Below are 20048 nucleotides of genomic sequence, written 5' to 3' on the forward strand. Positions count from 1 at the left end.
TGGCGGGGAGCAGGTGCAAACTACATCCTTGGAGGGAAATCCTAAATCACTAAGTTCACAAATCCATTTGAGTCTGAAGTATATAAAAATGTTTCATGTTTGCTGAATAATCCTATGCAAAAATAAAGAGGAAAATAAATTCAGGATTCACCTCATAGGCAAGTAAATGGTGGGGTACATGGTACCCATAAAGAATATAGAGGAAAAAATATGAAAGAATTGAAGTGACTTCAAATTCAGAAAGAGACATTTAGACATGTGACCCCTATTTATTTGTTTAATCAACAAACATTTATTAATTACCTTCTGTGTGAATGGTAACATGCCAAGGCATTGACATCCCAGTGACCATAGGCCAGGTCCAGTCTATATCAAAGGTATGTGCAAGGAGCCCTGCCTATGGTTTATAACTTGGCCATAAGAGACACTGGAATTCTTGTCTCATAACTTTGGATACAGAGCAAATAACAGTCAATGTAAAAGCCAGAGCTAGAATATGATTATCACACTGGCAGCTCCCAAATTTATAGCCTAGAACAGCAATAACTCTGCTGCGGAACTTTAAATCCTCTCCCTACCCAGCAAGGGCCATTTCAGAAAACTGAGCATTTCATGAACGGTGCATTGGAAAGAGTGACTGATTGGAAGTCAACACATCTGGGTCGTGATCCCTGCTCTCTTGCTGATGAACTCTGTGGCTTTGGTCCAGGCTCTAAAGCACTCTCAGGCTTCAGTTTCCTTACCAGCACAACTAAAATATTGGACTAGATAATATCATTTAAAAGCCCATTTATGAGTCTCTAACTACATGCAGAAGGCCTTCCATAACTAAAAAACTACCAACTAACCATAGTTCTAGTACTAAATAAAACTTTTTGGATATATATTATATATGTAGAATTTTACAGATTTCACTCAATATGAAAGGAAAAGAATAACTAATAGGAAAAAATATCAGTAAATACCCTTTGGCTAAATTGTGACTTCCATGAATATTTTCTCTCACTTTCTCTGTCTCTCTTTCTGTCTGTCTTTCTGTCTGTTTGTCTCTCTCTCTCTCTCTCTCTCTCTCTCTCTCTCTCTCTCTCTCTCTCTCTCACACACACACACACACACACACACACACATAGTTCCTCTACATTTACCAAAAATGGTCTCTTGTCCCCAGAACCACCACTACCATCACTCCTACTCCCATCACCATCCCTGTCCCAAAATACACACATTTAGCCCACTCAAGCTACACCCTGGAAAAGGTTGTTTGTATATTACAGAATCCCAGACCAAATATTCCTGGTCATCACTTAACATTATTTAACATCTGACTCAGCTCCTTCAACTATAAAAGAGAGTTAATAGCAGCACTGACCTTCCAGAGTAGTTGCAGGTGTCAAATGAGATAATATTTATAAAGTACTTAACTCAATGCTGGGCATATTATTGTTCAGTTGTGTCGAGTGACTTTTCACAACCCCACTTAAGACTTTCTTGGCAAAGATACAAAAGCGTTTGCCATTTCCTTCTCCAGATCATTTTTTACCAATTAAGGATTAAGTGACTTGCCCAGGGTCACACAGCTAATAAGTGTCTGAGGCCAGCAATACAGGCTATGCTACCTTTAGCTGCTCACTGAGAATTTAGTAGGTGCTTAATAAATGTTTGTTTTCTTCATCCCTTAGGCTACAGTCAGAACTTTAGAAGGCATAAGGTTTTCCTACTAGACTTTCCAAGAAGTCCTGTTGAAGTTGAAAACTAGCTTCCAATGAATTATGTCCTTACCACAGTGGAACAACCTTCACTTGGATAAGGACTAATGGGGCGGTCTCTCTAATAATTTGTGCTTCATCCCACACGATGTTCCCATTATAATCCCTTTAGGACTCCTTCAGGATACACAGTCCCCTTTTTAATACATGGCAAACATTCTCAGCAAAAGGTCAACAATTGTGGAAAGTATGGCATCAACTAGGATGAAAAAAAATAGAGAAACATAGTCTCTCTTAGCAGATCTGCCCAGCACAGAGAAGTTTAACTTGAGTTTGTGGGTAAAAATTAATGACCAATTTCCTCTAATTCATTTGTATATTATCCATGTTGTAAATATGCATGGAAACTCTTAATGCTGGATTGGTTTCGCCTCCTCACCCAGTTGGATTATGAGTCAGTTACCACTGCTATTAGATAGATGATGTTTGTTATAGGAATGCAATCTAATTTTTATATAACAGAATGCTGGTTAGAACATGTTTGTTATGGATGTTAGGGATGAAACCATATCCCTGGGCTGAAATGTAAGTATTTTTGTTGTTCAGTCATTTCAGTCATGTCCAATACTTCATGATCCCCTTTGAGATTTTCTTGCCAAAGATACTGGAAAAATTTGCCATTTCCTGCTCCAGTTCATTTTTCAGATGAGGAAACTGAGGCAAATGGGGTTAAGTGACTTGCCTGGGGTCAGAGAGTTAATAAGAGTCTGAAGTCACTTTTAAGCTCAGGAAGATGATTCTTCCTGAGTCCAAAACTCTATCCATTGAATCGCCTAGCAGCTCAAAATTTAACTATATGTAATTGGCTCAAAGTATCACTACACTTTGAGTCTACTATTATCCTTATATCTAGCAAAGTGCTAATATTTAATAAATGGCTCTCTGGAAGGAAAAAAAACTTAAGTATGACATACTTTTTAGTTTAATTTGCATTATTCTCTCCATCACTTTCTTAAATCTAGACAATCAACTAAATAATAAATCAAGTCTTGATCTATATTGTCTTAGGAAGATTCTGAAGATCACCTAGCAGGATAAGCTACCAGACACTAATGTTTTTTGAACCAAACCGTCGAGCCAACTCTGCTGCAGAGAGCACAACTCTGTGGGGCCGGCCACATTGTCCAAATGCCAAATGTACGTTTGCCAAAAAGATTATTTTATGAAGAACTCACACATGGCAAGTGCTCACAGGGTGGTCAGAAAAAGGATACAAGGATGCTCTCAAGGTCTCTCAAGAACTTCAGAATTGCTTGTAGGACAGAGAAAAAGCTGGCACAGGACCGCCCGGCACGGCATGCCCTTATCAGAGAAGGGGCTGTGCTCTGTGAGCGAAGCAAGATGGAGTTAGCTCCAAAGAATCACAAGATGTGCAGAGCTGGAGAAGCCCCCCCAGTTTTCATGGGACTGTCTGTGTCCAACCTGTGGCAGAGCACTCTGAGCTTGCACTGGTCTCATCAGCCACAGTAGGACCCACTATAATGCCACACAGTGATGTCATTTTGGTCCTCTTCAAGAATGATGGACACCTGCCAACAACCAACCCAAGCCCTGATCTCTAATGTCTGCCATCTTCCAAGGAGTTAATAATCCCACTGAAAGCGTAACATAGTTGGGCATATTCCTGTATAACCCTACTATAAGTATCAGTATTATATCAACAGCATTTTAGAATGGAAAGAGCTGGAGTGAGTCAGGATGCTCCTATCGGAATCCTCCTACTGACATTAAAGAGCTGTGTGACCGCAGGCGAACGATAAATTCTCTGAGCTTTCATGTCCTTATCTATAAAGCTGAAATAACAATGCTTAACTACTTTCTTCTCCCACATTGGACCTAGAGTCAGGAAGACTCATCTACATGAATTCAGATTTGTATCCAATATTTACTGGCTGTGTAATCCTAGGCAAGTCACTTAACCCTGTTTGCCTCAGTTTCCTTATCTGTAAAATGAGCTGGAGAAGTCAGTGACAAACCACATCTTTGCTAAGAAAACCCCAACTGGAGTCCCAAGGAGTCAGACAAGATTGAAAATGACTGAACAAAGAACTTTCTTCACAGCACTATTGGTAAGGTGTTCTGTAAATCCCTAAGGAGGAGGTAAATGTGAGTTACTTTGTTAGCTGAAGCAAAAAACTTCTTAAGAAGGTAAATCAATAAAAAGTATAATTATATATCCCCCCAAGCCAGACAGAAATTATTTTTGTTCTCTTGATACTATGTTATTATCCAGACCATCATGTACAAAGATTTAATTCTGTGATTACTCCAATGAACTAAAATAGAAAAAAAAAGTAACTTCCTTTCTAAGCCAATTCGATTTTAGTATCTTTCTGATAACACCTATGAAGCAATTTCTCCCCAAAGGCAGCAGAATGCAAAGAGGGAGAAATCTGTTAGCTATAAGGCAGGGAATTATATGCAAGACAGTGAAGCTTCTAGAGGGAATGAATTTATCACATTGTCTAGCAATCATGATTGGCTTCTATCACTAGACTAACAAAGGGCTCATTTTGCCTCCTAAATATAAGTTTGCAGTAAATATATAACTTTAAAGGGTCAGTGTACCTTCTCTACCAATACCAATGATGGTTTCTTCTCCCGCCCCCTACTTTTTTAAAGTCAGTTTTTTTATTGATGTCTCGTTTCATACATCATCATAGTTTCCTCCCAAATCTTCCCCTTCCAGAGGGTAAATTCCATATACCAAATGGTATTTTTAAAGACAGGGAAAAACAGAAAAAGGGAGGGGAAAATTAACACAACTGGTCATTATATTTTAAAAAGTCTGAAAACATGCGATCATACCTTCTCGGTGAATTAGCAGATAATCTTTCTGTTAAGTGAAAAAATGATCACTATGAAAACCAGTTGGAACTTGGACACGCAGCCCATCACTTGCCTCATATTTGATGACTTTCCAGTTTGGCAGCACCCATGAGAGCTTATGCCTGAGAATTCAGGTCAGCCCCATGCCAGGACCAGAGACTGGAGCAGCACTCTGGCAGAGTGTTCCAGTAACACTTTAAAACTCATGTAGCATCCTGATCCAGTTTATCTTCAGTAGCTGCTTTTAAGCAGAGCATTTTACACAATGCTCTTCTCTGAGGTGCTGTGTGATTTCAAGTTATGACTTATTAAAATTACAGGTGTTTTATAGAACATGGGAAGGCTCACAAAGTGGGCACTGGAGGATGACAATCATCACCAGTGATGACTTAAATAGAAGAAATTGTGTCACACACAATCAAGATATCATCAAGAATGGAAACTGATATCCTGTAATGGGAACAAGAGCTTATGGGGGGGGGGGATAGCCTCAGTGCTATCATGAGAGCCCCCATGGAGGAGTTATGGAAAGACTACAATGAAAGATGGCATAAAAGAGGTTTTTGGTTTTTTTTGTTTGTTTGTTTTTGGTTTTTTTTTTGCTTTAAGGGGGAAGAAGACGAAGGTTTACTTAAGCTAGCCAGCTCCTAAGGCAACAGTTAAATTTTCAGTGTGAATATTTACACCTCTGTAAATCAAGGCTTGATTTATTGTTTTGCTGATTGATTGTCTAGACTTCAAAAAATGATAGAGAAAATCTAAGTGATCCAATTTAGACTTTAAAGTATGTCCTGCAAGTTTTCAGAGAGCAGGTTGTTTAAAATTTACCAGTATGCCCCTGCCTTTATTACATTTGCCCTAGCAAGAGGGAACAACAACAATAATAATAATGACAAGATGTTTATATATCACTTCAAAGTTTCCAAAACACTTTATAGATATTATCTCACTTTATCTTCACAACAAGCCTCAGAGGTAGATACCATAGATATTTTCCTTTTTATAGATTAGGAAACAGAGTCTCAATTGCTGGCTAGTAAATGACAGAACAATTTGAATCCAAGCCCCTTCTGCTTCTGTGTCCTGCATTATTCCCACTCTAACACACAGAGTCACATTATCTAAAAATAATTTGCAAAGTACTTTTTTCTCCCCCATCATTCTTATAATCTTTAGGCTGTGGGAGGAAAAAAAAGAGAGAAGTTGAGAATTCAGTCTTAAAGTCTGGTCCAAGACAAAAGGCAACTAAATAGCTTCATTGTGAAAGGGAGTTGTCAGAATGCCATGGGAAAAGTTATATCCCAAATTAACTCTAATTATAGTATACTACCTCAGTGGAGTTCAAACTCCTTAATTAACATCCACATAATTAATTGAAATTTTATCTTATTCTGGATAGTGTCCCTAATTATTATTTTCTTTGCTGCTTTGCTCTGTTAAAGTAAGAAATGACTCCCAAACTAGTCTCCTCAGCCAGACAAACACCTCCCAGACAGCTCTGCTTGCTGAGGTGGAGACACAGAGCCCTCACTCTGCTGGTTCCCTCTGAAGCAAACTGTTCAGAACTGAAAGTAGCAGACTCCTTGCTCTAAAACGTTTGGAGGTGTACTTTTCCAGACTTGCTGAAAGAACCAATTTGAGAGGCAATGGATAGAAACAATAGACAGGGGACAGCAGAAAGTTGGGCTCTTCTCAGGCCCTTTTGCCCTTTTGGGTTGCTTCTTATATGATTCTAAAGATTTCTGCATCATCAGCAGAAAGATTCTTCTAGTTTCCAAATCATACTCCAAAAAATGTTCATTCCCTTATTTAATTTTGGGGGCAGCTAATAGCTAATTGTGTGGAGGACAGAGCATTGGGTCTGAAGTCAGGAAGAGTTCAGTTCAGATCTGGACTCAGACACTAACTAGCTGTAAGTTTCTTCATCTTATTTGCCTCAGTTTCCTCATCTGTAAAAATGAGCTAGAGAAGGAAGTGGGGCAGCAAGATGGCTCAGTGGATAGAATGCTGAGCCTGGGTTCAGAAACACCTGAGTTGTTCAAATCCAGTCTAATACACTTACTATCTGTGTAACCCATCACTAAACTTTCTTTGCCTCAGTTTCCTCATCTGTAAAACGTGCCAGAAAAGGAAATGAGAAACTACCCAGTATCTCTGCCAAAAAAACAAACAAAAAACATCCAAATGGGGTCAAGGAAGAGTTGGATATGGCTGAAATGACTGGAACAATAGCTCTTACCTTTCTTAGTAAGAAACAAAAAGGGAAGAGCACTTTCTTTACATGCCTAGTTAACAAAAGCACATGCTTCCAAATCCTCTCCAGTTATATTGTTCATCCCAGCTCTTCTGGCTCTCTCAGCTGCATCTGACCCCACTGTCCACCCTCTCCTCCCAGAGGCACTTTTCTAGATGAGACACACTCCTCTCTCATTTATTTCTCCCTCTGTCTGTCAGAACATTTTCCCTCAGTTTTCTTTGCTTTATATTACATTTTGTGAATGAAGACTTGATCTTAATCTTCATATATATATATATATATATATATGAACATCCTTTCTCCACTAAGTTTCAATACCATCTCAACAATTGAATAATGAACATTTCAAACCATTTGTACCAGATAATTCACCTTTTCCCAAATCAAACTCATGGTCTCCCCCTCTCCATCCCAATCCTTCACTCTTCCAAAGTTCACTTTTTCTGTGGAAGGCACATATATCAGTCTTTCTCTGAGCTTTGTAACCTTGGCATTATCCCCGATTACTCACTATTCATCTCCTCACTTAGCTCAACTGTTGAAAACCTTGCTATTTCTACCTTTGCCCCTGACCCCCACTCTCCACTCACACAACTACTCCCTTAATTCAGGTCCTTTTTGCCCTTCTTCTAAATGATTACAAAAGCCTTCTCTGTGCCCCAAGTCCATTCTTTACACAGTTGACCATGTGATTTCCTTCCCCTCCTCAATTAATTCTGGTGGGTATAGCATAAAATATTAAGAATTACCCTCTTAAATTTTCAAAGCTCAACATTACCCGGCCCCAACCTATCTTTCCAATCTCATTGGGTATTATTCTTCCCTCCCACACTCTGTGACCTAACTAAACTGGATCAGAAGACACTCCATTTCCCATGACCCAACTCTATATTTTTGCACCTTTGGAATATTTGTTTTTTCATCATTTTAGTCATTTCTGACTCTTCCTGATGCCCATTTCTCGGCAGAGCGCAGAGACACTGAAGTGGTTTGTCATTTCCATTTTACAGATGAGAAAACTGAGGCAAATAGGATTAAAGTGACTTGCCCAAGGTCACATGGCTAGTATCTAAAGCCAAATTTGAATTTAGGAAGATGAGCCTTCCTGACACCCATTCCAACACTCTATCCCTTATTTTCACCTTATAGAGTATCCCTCTTCCATGCAGAAGAGCTAGACATGGGAAGGTGGTATCACAGCAGGGAAGTGAATTGGACTTGAGGGAGGAAGGAAGCTGGGCAAGGTCACCAGTCACACTTTCCCCTCCAGAGCCATCAGGGTCCAGCGGCCGGACATAGATCAGAATGACTGGGAATGGCCCTAGATGCGATGGGACGCCTTGGTCTTTTAAGCTAAGATCCCCAACAGGTCTGAATTTGTCAGTGATTAAAGCTAGGTAAGAAATGAGGCAAAGAATGGCTTCTTTTACCTAATCAAAAATAAAAAATAATGTGGGAGGGGAAGACCCTCAAAGGTTTCTGGCCAGAACAGAAACAATCGCTAATTTATACTCACTCCAAACAATCAGAGCCCAAACAATGACCAAAGGAGGCTTGGGCTGGGACTTAAAAACATAAAAACAGCCCAAGGCCCATCTTTGGTAGGCCCTTTCCTGGTCCCTCCAGAGGTTACGGACCTTTCTCCCAAACTACAACACACACAATATACGTAATAAACAATACACATGAATGTACAGAACACACACGTACATATGTACACACATATCTGTGCACGTGTATTTGTACGTGTGAATGTGTATTGTATGAAGCTAAATTTGAACTGAGATTACACATCACTGAGAAGTTAAGTGACTTCCCCCATAGAGATCCAGCCAGTAAATGGCAGAGGGGACGTGGACCTCCTCACTTAAGACCTGCTCTCTCTCTACACCCTCACACTGTCTTTCCCAAAGACAAATACTGTAATAAACTGGGCTGGTTTTTTGTTTGTTGCTGAGGCAATTGGGGTTAAGTGACTTGCCCAGGATCACACAGCCAGGACGTGATCACACAGCCAGGACGTGTTAAGTGTCTGAGGTTAAATTTGAACTCAGGTCCTCCTGACTCCAGGGCTGGAGCCACCTAGCCACAATAAATTGTTAAGAGATCCACGTGCACCTCCTCATTTTACACCCTAGGAAAGGAATTCAAAAGCAAACTGTCTTACAATTAACTAAGAATAATCATTACAGGTGTTCATACATGTGTGTGCACCTGTATGTGTTTGTGCATGTATGTACAATACATATATGTGCCTCTGTGTGTGCACACATGTAGTGTATGTGTGTGATTTATATACCTGTGTGTTACAGCTGCACATACAAATAGTATATATGTATATATTATATACACATGTATGTAATAGTATTTATAATATATTTTTATAAATACACAGAGACATGTCCACACACACACAGATTGATGTGAAGTTTACGGAACATTTTACATCCTTTGTCACCTCTGGACAACCTGTGAAGAAGATATTTCAAGCACTGATCTCCCTGAATGACCCTACCCCTGACAGCAGTGACCGTTTCTCGCCTTTCTTTGCATCCTCAGCACATCGCACACAGTAGGAGTCTCATAAATGCTTACTGACTGTCTTGATTTCTCAGCACTTTAGGCCAGTTAGTTAAAGACCATGAGTTGCAGAAGTGCAGAGTAGATACTGACCCGGGATGATAAAAGGGAGTTTCCTCACCAGGAAGTTCTCTGTACTAACAGAATCCTGTGCCTGATCCTATTCTATTTCAGAGATGAGGAAACAGGCTTAGAAAGACTTACCAACCTGCCCATGGTTGTCCTACTAGTTAGGATTCTATGTAGGATTTGAACCCAGGGCTCCCAGACTCCAAGTCTATCTGCTTTCCCTACTATATATCGTGTTCTCTCCCTGATAAAATACAAATATGAAATTGCTCCTACTTTTAATTTCTAAAAAATTCAGTTTAATTTTGCTGGAACAATTTCTTTGTTCTTGAATTAAATTCACTGTAATGAGCTCTCTTCTTGAGAACAAGCAGATTTTTCTCCCTCTCATCCCTTTCTCCACCTAATCTTCAATCTCTCAGTAACTCCTGCCTATGACTCCTACTGCCCTTGCCGCTCCTATCACCACCGCTAGCTCTTGTCCAATATTTCTCCTCCTCTTCTCAGCAAAACTCCTTGAGAAATTCCTCCACAAAAGTGCTTCCACTTCTCCCCACTCACTTCCAAACCTCTGCCATCTGGCTTCCAGCCCAGCCTCAACACTCAATTGAAATTGCTTCTCCACCTAACAATGAGCTCTTAATTGCCAAATATAAGGGCCTTTCCCTCAATCCTTACTTATCCTTCCCAACCCTTCCAGAACATCTGACCCTGAGAGTCACCATCAGAATGCTCTTTTCTTTCTCCAGCTTTATGGCTCTCTCAGTGTTTCTCCTATCCGACTGTCATTTCTCAGGATCCGATGCTAGTTTCTCATTCATGTCACATCCACTAATTATGGACATCCCCCAAGACTCTATCCTGGTCCTCCTTCCCTTTTCGCTCTGTACCAGGAGTTCCTCTGCAAGTCATATATTTGAAAGTAAGAGACCTGACTGCCAAACTGCCATCATTGACAAAAATGCCATGTTCTACCAACAAATGTCCGTTAGTAGCACTCATCTGAGATAAATAAATCTTACCAAAAAATTAAACATAGAAATGTTTATACATTTATCTCCATATATATCATCTCTCTATATAGTATAAACACACACATTTATTTTGTGTGTATTACTTATTTTATTTATTAAATTAAATTTAAGTATTTATTAATATATAAATATAATGTGTTATATATTATTATATATCATATTTTATACACAAAATAAATATATTATAATAATATTAAATATTAAAGTATTTATTACTTTGTGTATTTTACACATTATATTTACATATATTTTAAAAGTAGGGACTACCTAGAATTGAAAAGGAAGAGAAGACTGAATTGTATTTTAGAAATTGGATTGTACCTTTAGCAATCCCAAGCTGTTGTTTGAAAAACAAAACAAAACAAACAACTCCCCCTACCATATAACAAAAGACATATTTTTCTCAGCACAGTTTTTCCCAGTGATGTTCTATCATGGAACAAATCATGGAACACCATAATTTCCAAAAAATCAAAATTTCAGGTAATGGAGAGACTCAAAGTAGATGCAGGTACATGATCAATGACTACTTCAGCAAGCGGTAGAAAAGATAAAATCCAAGAAATATGCAATCTGGAAAAGAGATGACTTGGTCATAACAAGAAGAAAGGATGACAGATGGATAACCCAGATGCCAAAATGCTACCCATGAAATCCTAAAAATATCTAAAAAGTATAAATTCAGGTCTGTGTGTATTTTTATTTTTTTTTAAGTCAAATACATGAGCAAGACTTGCACAAAATGGGTTAAGATCAGCATCATTGGAGGGAACAACCAAACTGTCCCAAATCCATCTGACTATTAGATTACCCACCTATAAAATATCTACTCTACATGTCCTCTATGTCCAAAGCAAAGTATAAATAATAAGAAGTACTGGTAGAAAAGACCAATGTAGTTTTTTTCCCCCTTTATGCTAGGTGATATTTAGGGTCTTTTTTTTTTTTTTTTTTTTTTAAGGATGTAAGTATCAAGTCAGTTTTCAAAAATTAAAAACAGGCCTTGTGCACTAGAAAATGGAAGATTTGGGAGCAGAAGGGCCCACAGCACAAGCTGCCAAGAACAAAACTACTGCACATTTGCCTGCAAAAGCCAAACAATGACTGTTCTCCTGAAAATTCATCTTCACGAGACAGCTGGGGTTGGCTCCACCACAGCAGATACTTGATGACTTTCAGCCCTGTTAAAATTGAGTCATTCCATGACTGATGTGCATTGCTTTTATTCCAAGGGAATGGCTTGACTCAATCTCCTCAATGATTAATGTGACTTTTATGACCCAGAAAAAGATGGAGTAATACAGTTTTAGAAAGAGAGATACTGTAAGGCATTTTGTGGTCTATAATACTACCCTGACCAATACTGTTTTACAGAAGTATCACTGCTACGTTATAACTTGCAATAAGTTGTACATTTCAATGGTAACATTCTTCCACTAATGGTCCACAAAATAGAATATTTCTTTTCATCAGAATTTCCCTACACTCAGTCCCTCTCCTAGCCCTACTTCCTGGCACATAGTTGGAACTTTGAAGGTGATTGGTGATCTAAATTGATGCAGGGGTCCTCAAACTATGGTCCGCGGGCCAGATGCAGCAGCTGAGGACGATTATCCCCCACACCCAGGGATATGAAGTTTCTTTATTTAAAGGCTCACAAAACAAAGTTTTTGTTTTTACTATAATCCGGCCCTCCAACAGTCTGAGGGACAGTGAACTGGCCCCCTATTTAAAAAGTTTGAGGACCCCTGATTTCTAAAGTATCTAAAAATGGATGTCTTGGACTGAAGAGCTAATAAGCTAAAGTTAAAAACTGAAATCATATGTTAGCAGCAGGAATCTTAATTTTTGTGGGTATTTTTTCCTCTCCCTTCAGATTTCTTATGTCTCTCATTAGATATGCAAATATATATATTTCTGCTGAGGCAGTTGGGATTAGGTGACTTGTCCAGGGTCACACAGCTAGGACGTGTTAAGTGTCTGAGCCCACATTTGAACTCATGTCCTCCTGACTTCTGGGCTGGTGCTCTTTCCACCTAGCTGCCCTCTGGATAGTCAAATATTAAAGATCCTTCTTTCCCCTCTCCAAAAAAAGTGCATCTTTATTCACTAAACTACACTCTCACTTGTGTAAAGTCATTTTTTGTACCTAGCTTATCCTTCCTACTAAACTTTACATTCCTTGAGGGGAGACATAATCTTTTTTTTAATCTTTGTATTAAAAAAAACAAGTTGGGGGCCTGGCACGCAGTAGGTGTTTAATAAATGTGTATGGCACTGAATTGATAAACAGAGAAGAGGGGACAGGAGGGCAAGATGAAGAGGCTTTTGTATCATGTAGATTTCTTCAGTTAACAACTATTAACTTATGATGTTAGAACTTGGGCCAGAGGAGAACGTTTGGAACGTTGGGGAGAGTCTCTAAGAGCCACTGAGGCATGAAGTTGATGATTTTTAAACGGCAGAGCAATGCCAGCTGAAGTTGGCCCACGTTATTTCATACTATTTTAGACTCTAAAGTTTTACATTTTCTTCCAGAAGCACTCGACCTGCAAGAAATAGTACAGAGGGTAGACTGGAGGGGTGATGGCAGATTTTGGGAGATGGTGTGATTACAAGCCCCATAAATCAGGTGGGCCAACAAAAAAAAAGCCCTGGAGTGTTGGGGAGGGCAGCCCTGAATGAATACCTATGAGAACTCACCTAATTCATGGACAGAAAGATCCATTAGAGTAGGAGGGGTTAGAATCGCAGTACTCTACTGGGCGTTAGAACGGTAAAGAAGCAACGAGCTCATCTTGTCCAACTTCCTTGGAACAGAGGGCTTAGGGGTTAAAAACATGGGTCAAAGGGAATGGGAGATGACAGGCAGGGAGGCTGGAGTGTGCAGGCTCACAGAAAGGAAGAGGAATAAATGATAAGCGGAAGGCAATGTCCTGATGATTTTACCAGAGAGGGTGGGAAGCTTTAACACTGCCCTTCTCATCTTCTCTTACAATCCATTTTTGTATCCCCAAAATCTAACAGTGTCTGGAATACAGTAGGCATCTACTAAATGCTTGTCATTTGAACGATAGCAAGTAGGAACAGGCATAAATTCAGGCCACGTCCGGGATCCCAGAAACATCCAGCACATGGAGCATTGACTCTCTGTGGTAGACATGGGGCGGGGGGGGGGGGGGATGTGCCTTGATGTTGATGAGATCCAAAACGAAGTCTCCCCCCATGCCTTGGATTTTAGGTTGTCTTATCGGGGTACCCAAGTGATTTCTGTTAAATGAGTGATAAGTTCTGCTCTGGCTTTTCAAGGACTGACCTAAGTGCTCGAGCTACAGATGAAGGCAAAAAACAGCCTGCCCTCAGGAAGCTCCCAGACTAGCGGGGAGGGACACTCAAACAAGTGTTTAACCGCACGCACGGGCAGGAGGTGCTCAGGGCAGAGAGAACAGGAGGTTCAGATATGGCCTCAGATGCTTCATCCTTCCTCGCTGTGGGACCCAAACCCACCTTCCCGGCAAGGACACAAGGAAGACATAAGCAGCATAAAGTGGGGACATGTCAGAGGGAAGTCATGAAAGGCCTCTTGCAGAAGGTGGGATTTACCTGGCACTTGAAGGAAACAAGGAGATAAGGGGTCAGGAGGGAGAAAATTCCAGGCCCCGGAGAATGAAAGTGTCGCCGCTGGGAGATGGGGGGTCTGTCCATGGCCCAGCAAGGAGGCCGAAGTCACTGGATCACAGAATGTGTGGAGGGGGGTCAAGTAGGAGGGGACAAGGTTATGAGGGGCTTTAAGAAGTATTTTATATTTAATTCTAATGAATTTGAAGCAATGGACAGACTGGAGGTTGAATTAACTCTCCAATATGATAAGCTCAAATGAATGTTCTCTCCATGATCCATCTGTGCTTGGCCATCTTCCGTCCCATGAGTTTGACACAGGGCATCCACCCAATGGCTTGAGGCTCTCCTACTTTCTCCTGCCATTGTGAGGATGCCTGTGAACTTTGCCCTATGACCAGTCCATCGCCTCTTCCTATCATCCCTTTCTTTGTGGTTTAATTTTAGTACATTATTTCATTCCCTACCATCCCCACCCCCAGCTTAGAAACAAAAGAAAACCAGTCATTCAACAGAGAAAAATATCCTTATACCTATAAAGTATAATTAAGTTGTAGTTTGAACAAGTCCTAACCTACAGCCTGGGAATACCAGTTTCTTTCAAAGACAAGTACTTTTATCACCCTCCCCATAGTGGAATAAAGGCAATGAGGGAAACTAGAGAAGCACCAAACTCCTATTGGTAAAGTAAACAAATTACAGATCACAGCAGAAGTCATAGAAAGGGATAACTATAACTAGTGTTATTTCCAAAGATCTGTGATTTCATAGGTGTGGCTACTCTCCCCACCGACACAGATGACAATCCCTCCACCCTTTGGTGAACCACTTTGTCATCAGCTTTTGTGCACTTAACTAGGCTCGTCTTCAAAGGAAGAGACGGTCTCCTACACTCTGCTAGCACAACTTCTGAAAACCCCAGCTGCCTCCACTTCCTGATGAGGCACAAGAGTAGGTCTTTATTGGAGTGTTATTAACTGGATTGGCTGCTAATTAATGTCATTACATTTTTCATCTTCTATTAAATCGTTTAAAAATGCCTTTTTAAAAATCCATTAAAGCATTTAAAACTTTACTAAAATTATCATTTGCCAAGATTTTATCACAGTTCTCTCAGTGTGAATGAGCTAAGAGATTCTTGTGTATATAACCCCTTTTTTTCCCCTTAGGTTCCACTACACACAAAATTATCCAGGAAATCATTTTAAAAGAAAAATTAATATCCCTTCCTTTGTTTCTAAATTTAAGCATTTCTACTGTGACATCACAAAAATTAATATTTCTTCCTTTGTTTCTTCTGTTTGAAAAAAATCCTATTGTGTCCACCACACAAAATAATGAAAGGTCATGAGACACAATTATTGTTATTTCCTGGTTTCTGCCTGTGAAACTACTTCAAACACATCCACGAATGTCCCTGATAAAAAGTCCACTACAAATTTCTAATGCCTTCTTGAGTTTTCTTTCTAGCAGCACAGATCACAAATGCAGAAAACAGTCTAAAACATGTTAGCATATTTGGTTTTTTCCCCCTTTTTTGGAGGGAGTATAGAACTCTATAACAAAACTTCTTAAACCACAGATTGTCCATATGGGGGTCACATAACTGAATGTGGGGGGCATGGAATTATGATTTGTTATCAGTGTTTGATTTGTATACCTATATTATACACCTCTATACCTGGGGTCCTGTAAACAATTTCAGAATGAAGAATCATGAGTGGGAAAAGTTCAAGAAGCATCCTCAATAAGCAGTTCCTCTGAGCTCCCAGAGTGGGTGTGAAGATCCTTCCTTATCTCTTTCACTCATTCTGCTAACTCCCAACTATTCCTCCATGGCAGGGGGACCTTATGGACAGCCAATCAGTCTTGTTGTCAGGGATTTCCGGGTTGGGTCCCAGCCTCTGACACCTTCTAGCCGTGTGACTGAGCAAATCATGAACATTGGCTCCCTTATCTGTAGTGTCTACCTACCTTTTGAGGTTCTCTGTGAGGCTTAAAGTGGATAATTTCAAAAGCCCTTTAAAGCACTTTTTAAAATGTCAGTTTTTAATTGTTGGTGTATATTACACCTGGCTACAGCAAACAACTGATGGAATACCAAAGGTACTTGCTGTTCTCCAGGATCTCATAAAGCTATTAGAAATGACCGTATCTCAAGTAAAGGTGACTGCTGCATATGAATATATATATATATATATATATATATATATATATCAGTATAAGTGTATGTGTATGTGATATATTTATGTGTGTATACAATATTCATCCATACACACACACACACATATACACACACAAGCAAACATACATAGATACACACAGTAGCCCACATTCAAAATGAATTTCCAGAAAAACCAAAGAATGAGTAATATATCTTCCAAATGAAATAAGTTAAGTCTTGGCTTGACAGCAGCAGTATCAAATTCAAGTAGAATGAAGAGGGGACACTAATCCCTGCAGGGCTCACTTATTGACTTAGAAAACCACACATTAACACTATCCGATTCCATTATATTTTATTTACTTTGATAACTGTTTCCCAACTATATTTTAATCTGGTGGGGGTGTTGGATGTCTTTGGAGAGAGCACCTAGGGAGCATACACTTGCCAAAGAAAAGGAAAAGTTGTGGTTGAGAACTAGAGCGGGTGCTCCTTCACAGACTTTGTTTCAATGTTTATTCAAAAGCTTGACCTCTAGCAGGATTTAAAGGGGGGAAAGAGCCCCCATTATTTGCATCCTATTGGCTTGATTTTCTGTTAAGAACCCCAAACCCACAGCCTCAAAATGGTATCTGGATTCTCAGGTCAAGAGAAAAATGTCACCAAGTTAGGTAATCTCAGGAATCAGGCGGCCCGTCAGGGTCAGGAAAGCCTCCCTTGCCCCTTTTTTCCACTCCTCCCCCAGTTGCCCCCGCCCCTGCTGAGGGTGCCCGCGCTCCCAGACCTGGTACGGCCGGCTCCCTCACTCTTTGACAAAAAGGTCTAGTTCCTTAGGCCATTTGCTGAACCCCAGTGAGAAACTCAAGAGCCTTACAGGGTTTCACCCACCCCTTGCAGAGCTCACGGAACAAAAGCCAAACAGCGAATCCGTCGGCTACTCACGGGCTGTTTTCTGAGTCTGGTTTTCCACTCGGCTCACGGGCCAGGGGAGCAACGCGGCTGAGGGTGGAGGGGAAAGGGAGACATGCAACAGGGCTAAGGCTCGCAGACAACCCACCTCCTCAGCCCCACAGCCTGAAGAGCCAGTTCTAACGCGTCTGGGCTGGGAGGAAGGGCGCGCACCGGACCAGCCCGGCGCGCCTTGGCTGTGATGCTGCTTTTCCGGAGCTCCCAGGCAAGGGCAAGGGCAGGGGCAGGGGCAGGGGCAAGGGCAGGGGCAGGGGCAGGGACAGGGGCAGGGGCAGGGGCAGAGGCAGGGGCAGGGGCAGAGGCAGAGGCAGGGGCAGGGGCAGGGGCAGGGCAGGGGCAAAGTCAGGGGCAGAGGCAGGGCAGGGGCAGGGGCAGGGGCAGGGGCAAAGGCAGGGGCAGGGGCAAAGGCAGGGGCAGAGGCAGAGGCAGGGGCAGGGGCAGGGGCAGGGGCAGAGGCAGAGGCAGGGGCAGGGGCAGGGGCAGGGGCAAAGGTAGGGGCAGGGCAAAGGCAGGGGCAGGGGCAAAGTCAGGGGCAGAGGCAGAGGCAGGGGCAGGGGCAGGGGCAGGGGCAGGGGCAGAGGCAGGGGCAGGGGCAGGGGCAGCGGCAGGAGCAGGCAGGGGCAGAGGCAGAGGCAGAGGCAGGGGCAAGGGCAGGAATGGGAAGCCCCGTCCGGCCAAACGGCCTGCACAACCCGGAGTCCCAACCGCACGACTCGTGCTCCGGTTCCTTCTGCGAGACCCCCCGGCTCCGTCCTACCTGTCTTCCGCTGCGGGACTGCGAGGCTCCGCTCGGGCCCGGGCTGCTGCGGGTCCCAGCTCGAGGGCAGTGCTGGCTCAGCCGCCCCTCCAGCCCGCGCCCAACCCCCCGCCCCCGCCTGCTCTGCCCGGGCCGGGCTCCACGTCCCGCCCTGTCCCGCCCCGGCTGGGTGGCTCCTGCCCCCGCCCCCGCCCGCGGCCCTGCCCCCGCCTCTGCGGGCTCCGGAGTCGGGAAAGGATGGCTGGCGGCACCGACCGCCCCAACGGCCGCTCCGACCTCGCGCCCCGGGGCCCCGCGGCCGCGGCGCCCCCGCTCCCGGCGCCCGGGGTCGTTCCCGGGCTTCAGGTCCGCAGCCCATCCTAGCCACGGGACCCCGGCCGCGGACGCTGAATGACCCTGTGCGCAAAGGAGCTTTAAAGTTTGCAAAGCGTTTCGCGCTGGTCCTGCCTCTGTGAATATCAATATTAATGGGAGCTAACATTTCCACCGCCGGGACTGGGCTAAGCGCCTCGTGATCTGTCCCCATCTGACCTTCGCGACACTTAATAACTATTTCACAGAATTAAGGCGAGGGCTGGAAAACTCGGAGCCCACACGCAGGATGCTTTGCCCTGTGGCTCTCGTGGGAGCGCGCGGAGTCTCGGGCCCAGCTGGAGAAGCGAGGAGACGCAGGGTCACACCTTAGGCTCGGGATCCCGGAGAGCGCGAGGCCTTTGAGGCTCCCCGCCCGGGATGCCGCCGCCCCCCCAGCCGGGTGACACACCCAGAGCCCCTCGGCCGCGCTAGGAGAGTCACTCCCAGGTAGGCAGCGTGGCACCGTGCCCAGGGCCGGCAGAGCCCAGTTTCAGCCCAGCTTAGGGCCTGGATGAGTCGGGCACAGCTTCCCTAGAAATCCCTCTGGAGGCAGCCGGCTGCCCCCCACCCATCGAGCTCCCTCACATCTGTTCACACACAGGCCCCAGAACAGGGAAAGGCCAAATGGAAAGGTGTTTGGTTTACAATTAACAGATGGCTGTCACAAAACAGCCGGATCAAGCAAGAACAGCAGGGAGCGGGGAGCTGCTGAGAAAAGCGGGAGATCTCTGTTTCTAAAAATAAATGTGGCCCATTTATCACAGCCCAATAACAACAACACTTTCAGGAAATTAATCTGCTCCTTCTTCATGAAAAGCTTCGCGGTAGTGACAAGTCTTCCTTAAGATGGAGAAAGCAGATCTTGAGAGAATCAAAACAAACAAGGTCTTGGATAAGATGCTATTGGAGTTCTCTTGTAGTTATCTAAAAGGAAATTTTGCACCAAGACAGTTTGCTTTGGAATCTACTCCTATGAAATTTGCATTCAAGAAATGTATTTGGTAAAGAGGAGATTGAATGTCAGATACCTATGGAAGATGATGAATCTCTCTGAACCTCAGTGAGTGTCTTCCTCTGTAAAAATGAGATGAACACTGAAGTTCTCCCCAGCTCCAAGTTCTAAGAAACCAAAGGCTGGATGGGGTCTCTGGGGAGGCAAGTCTTCTCTGAGTGTGTCCTGTACTGCCCTCTCTTGGGTAAAGCAAAAACATTCATAACTAGGAAAGTGAATACCTCACTCCTTTTTAAGGCTAAATTTGGAACATTTCATTTGTGACAAGTTGTATTCATTCAGATATCAGGAGAAGCTTTGATATAAATAAGTCCCCTGGACGAAGGAAATCATCTTCTCTAAGGAGGAATAGCAGAGTTGGTCCTATAGGTCACTAAAATGTCAAAAACCACATGGAGTGGTTTAGAAGGCACCCGTAGGGCCTTCTAAAAACAAAATGAAAAGGTCACACCTATGTTTCAAGGTTTCTTCGGAATCTGGAGAAAGAGGCAAGAATCTCCTCTGAATGTTTTCTATCAGAAATACGTTTCCACTCTGAGATGGAGTTCTCATTTTGGAGTCAGTGAATGTATAATATCAGAGGCTAGAAACCTGTGTCTGACATTATAGAAATGGCCAGGGGATTTCTACAATAGAATA

At 42.7% G+C, this 20048-nt stretch overlaps 1 protein-coding gene across 2 annotated transcripts in view; it reads right to left on the bottom strand.

Moving 5' to 3' along the window:
* DENND2C (DENN domain containing 2C) overlaps positions 1 to 18127 on the bottom strand; it is a 90829-nt gene extending 72702 nt beyond the window's left edge. For both annotated transcript variants that reach the window (XM_031967342.1, XM_031967341.1), the window contains exon 1: positions 18044 to 18127. The gene's annotated coding sequence lies outside the window, so the exon portion shown is untranslated. The remainder of the gene's footprint in view (positions 1 to 18043) is intronic.
* Positions 18128 to 20048: the final 1921 nt, after the last annotated feature.

The sequence above is a fragment of the Sarcophilus harrisii genome, chromosome 4 (assembly GCF_902635505.1).
Source record: "Sarcophilus harrisii chromosome 4, mSarHar1.11, whole genome shotgun sequence".
Taxonomy (NCBI): domain Eukaryota; kingdom Metazoa; phylum Chordata; class Mammalia; order Dasyuromorphia; family Dasyuridae; genus Sarcophilus; species Sarcophilus harrisii.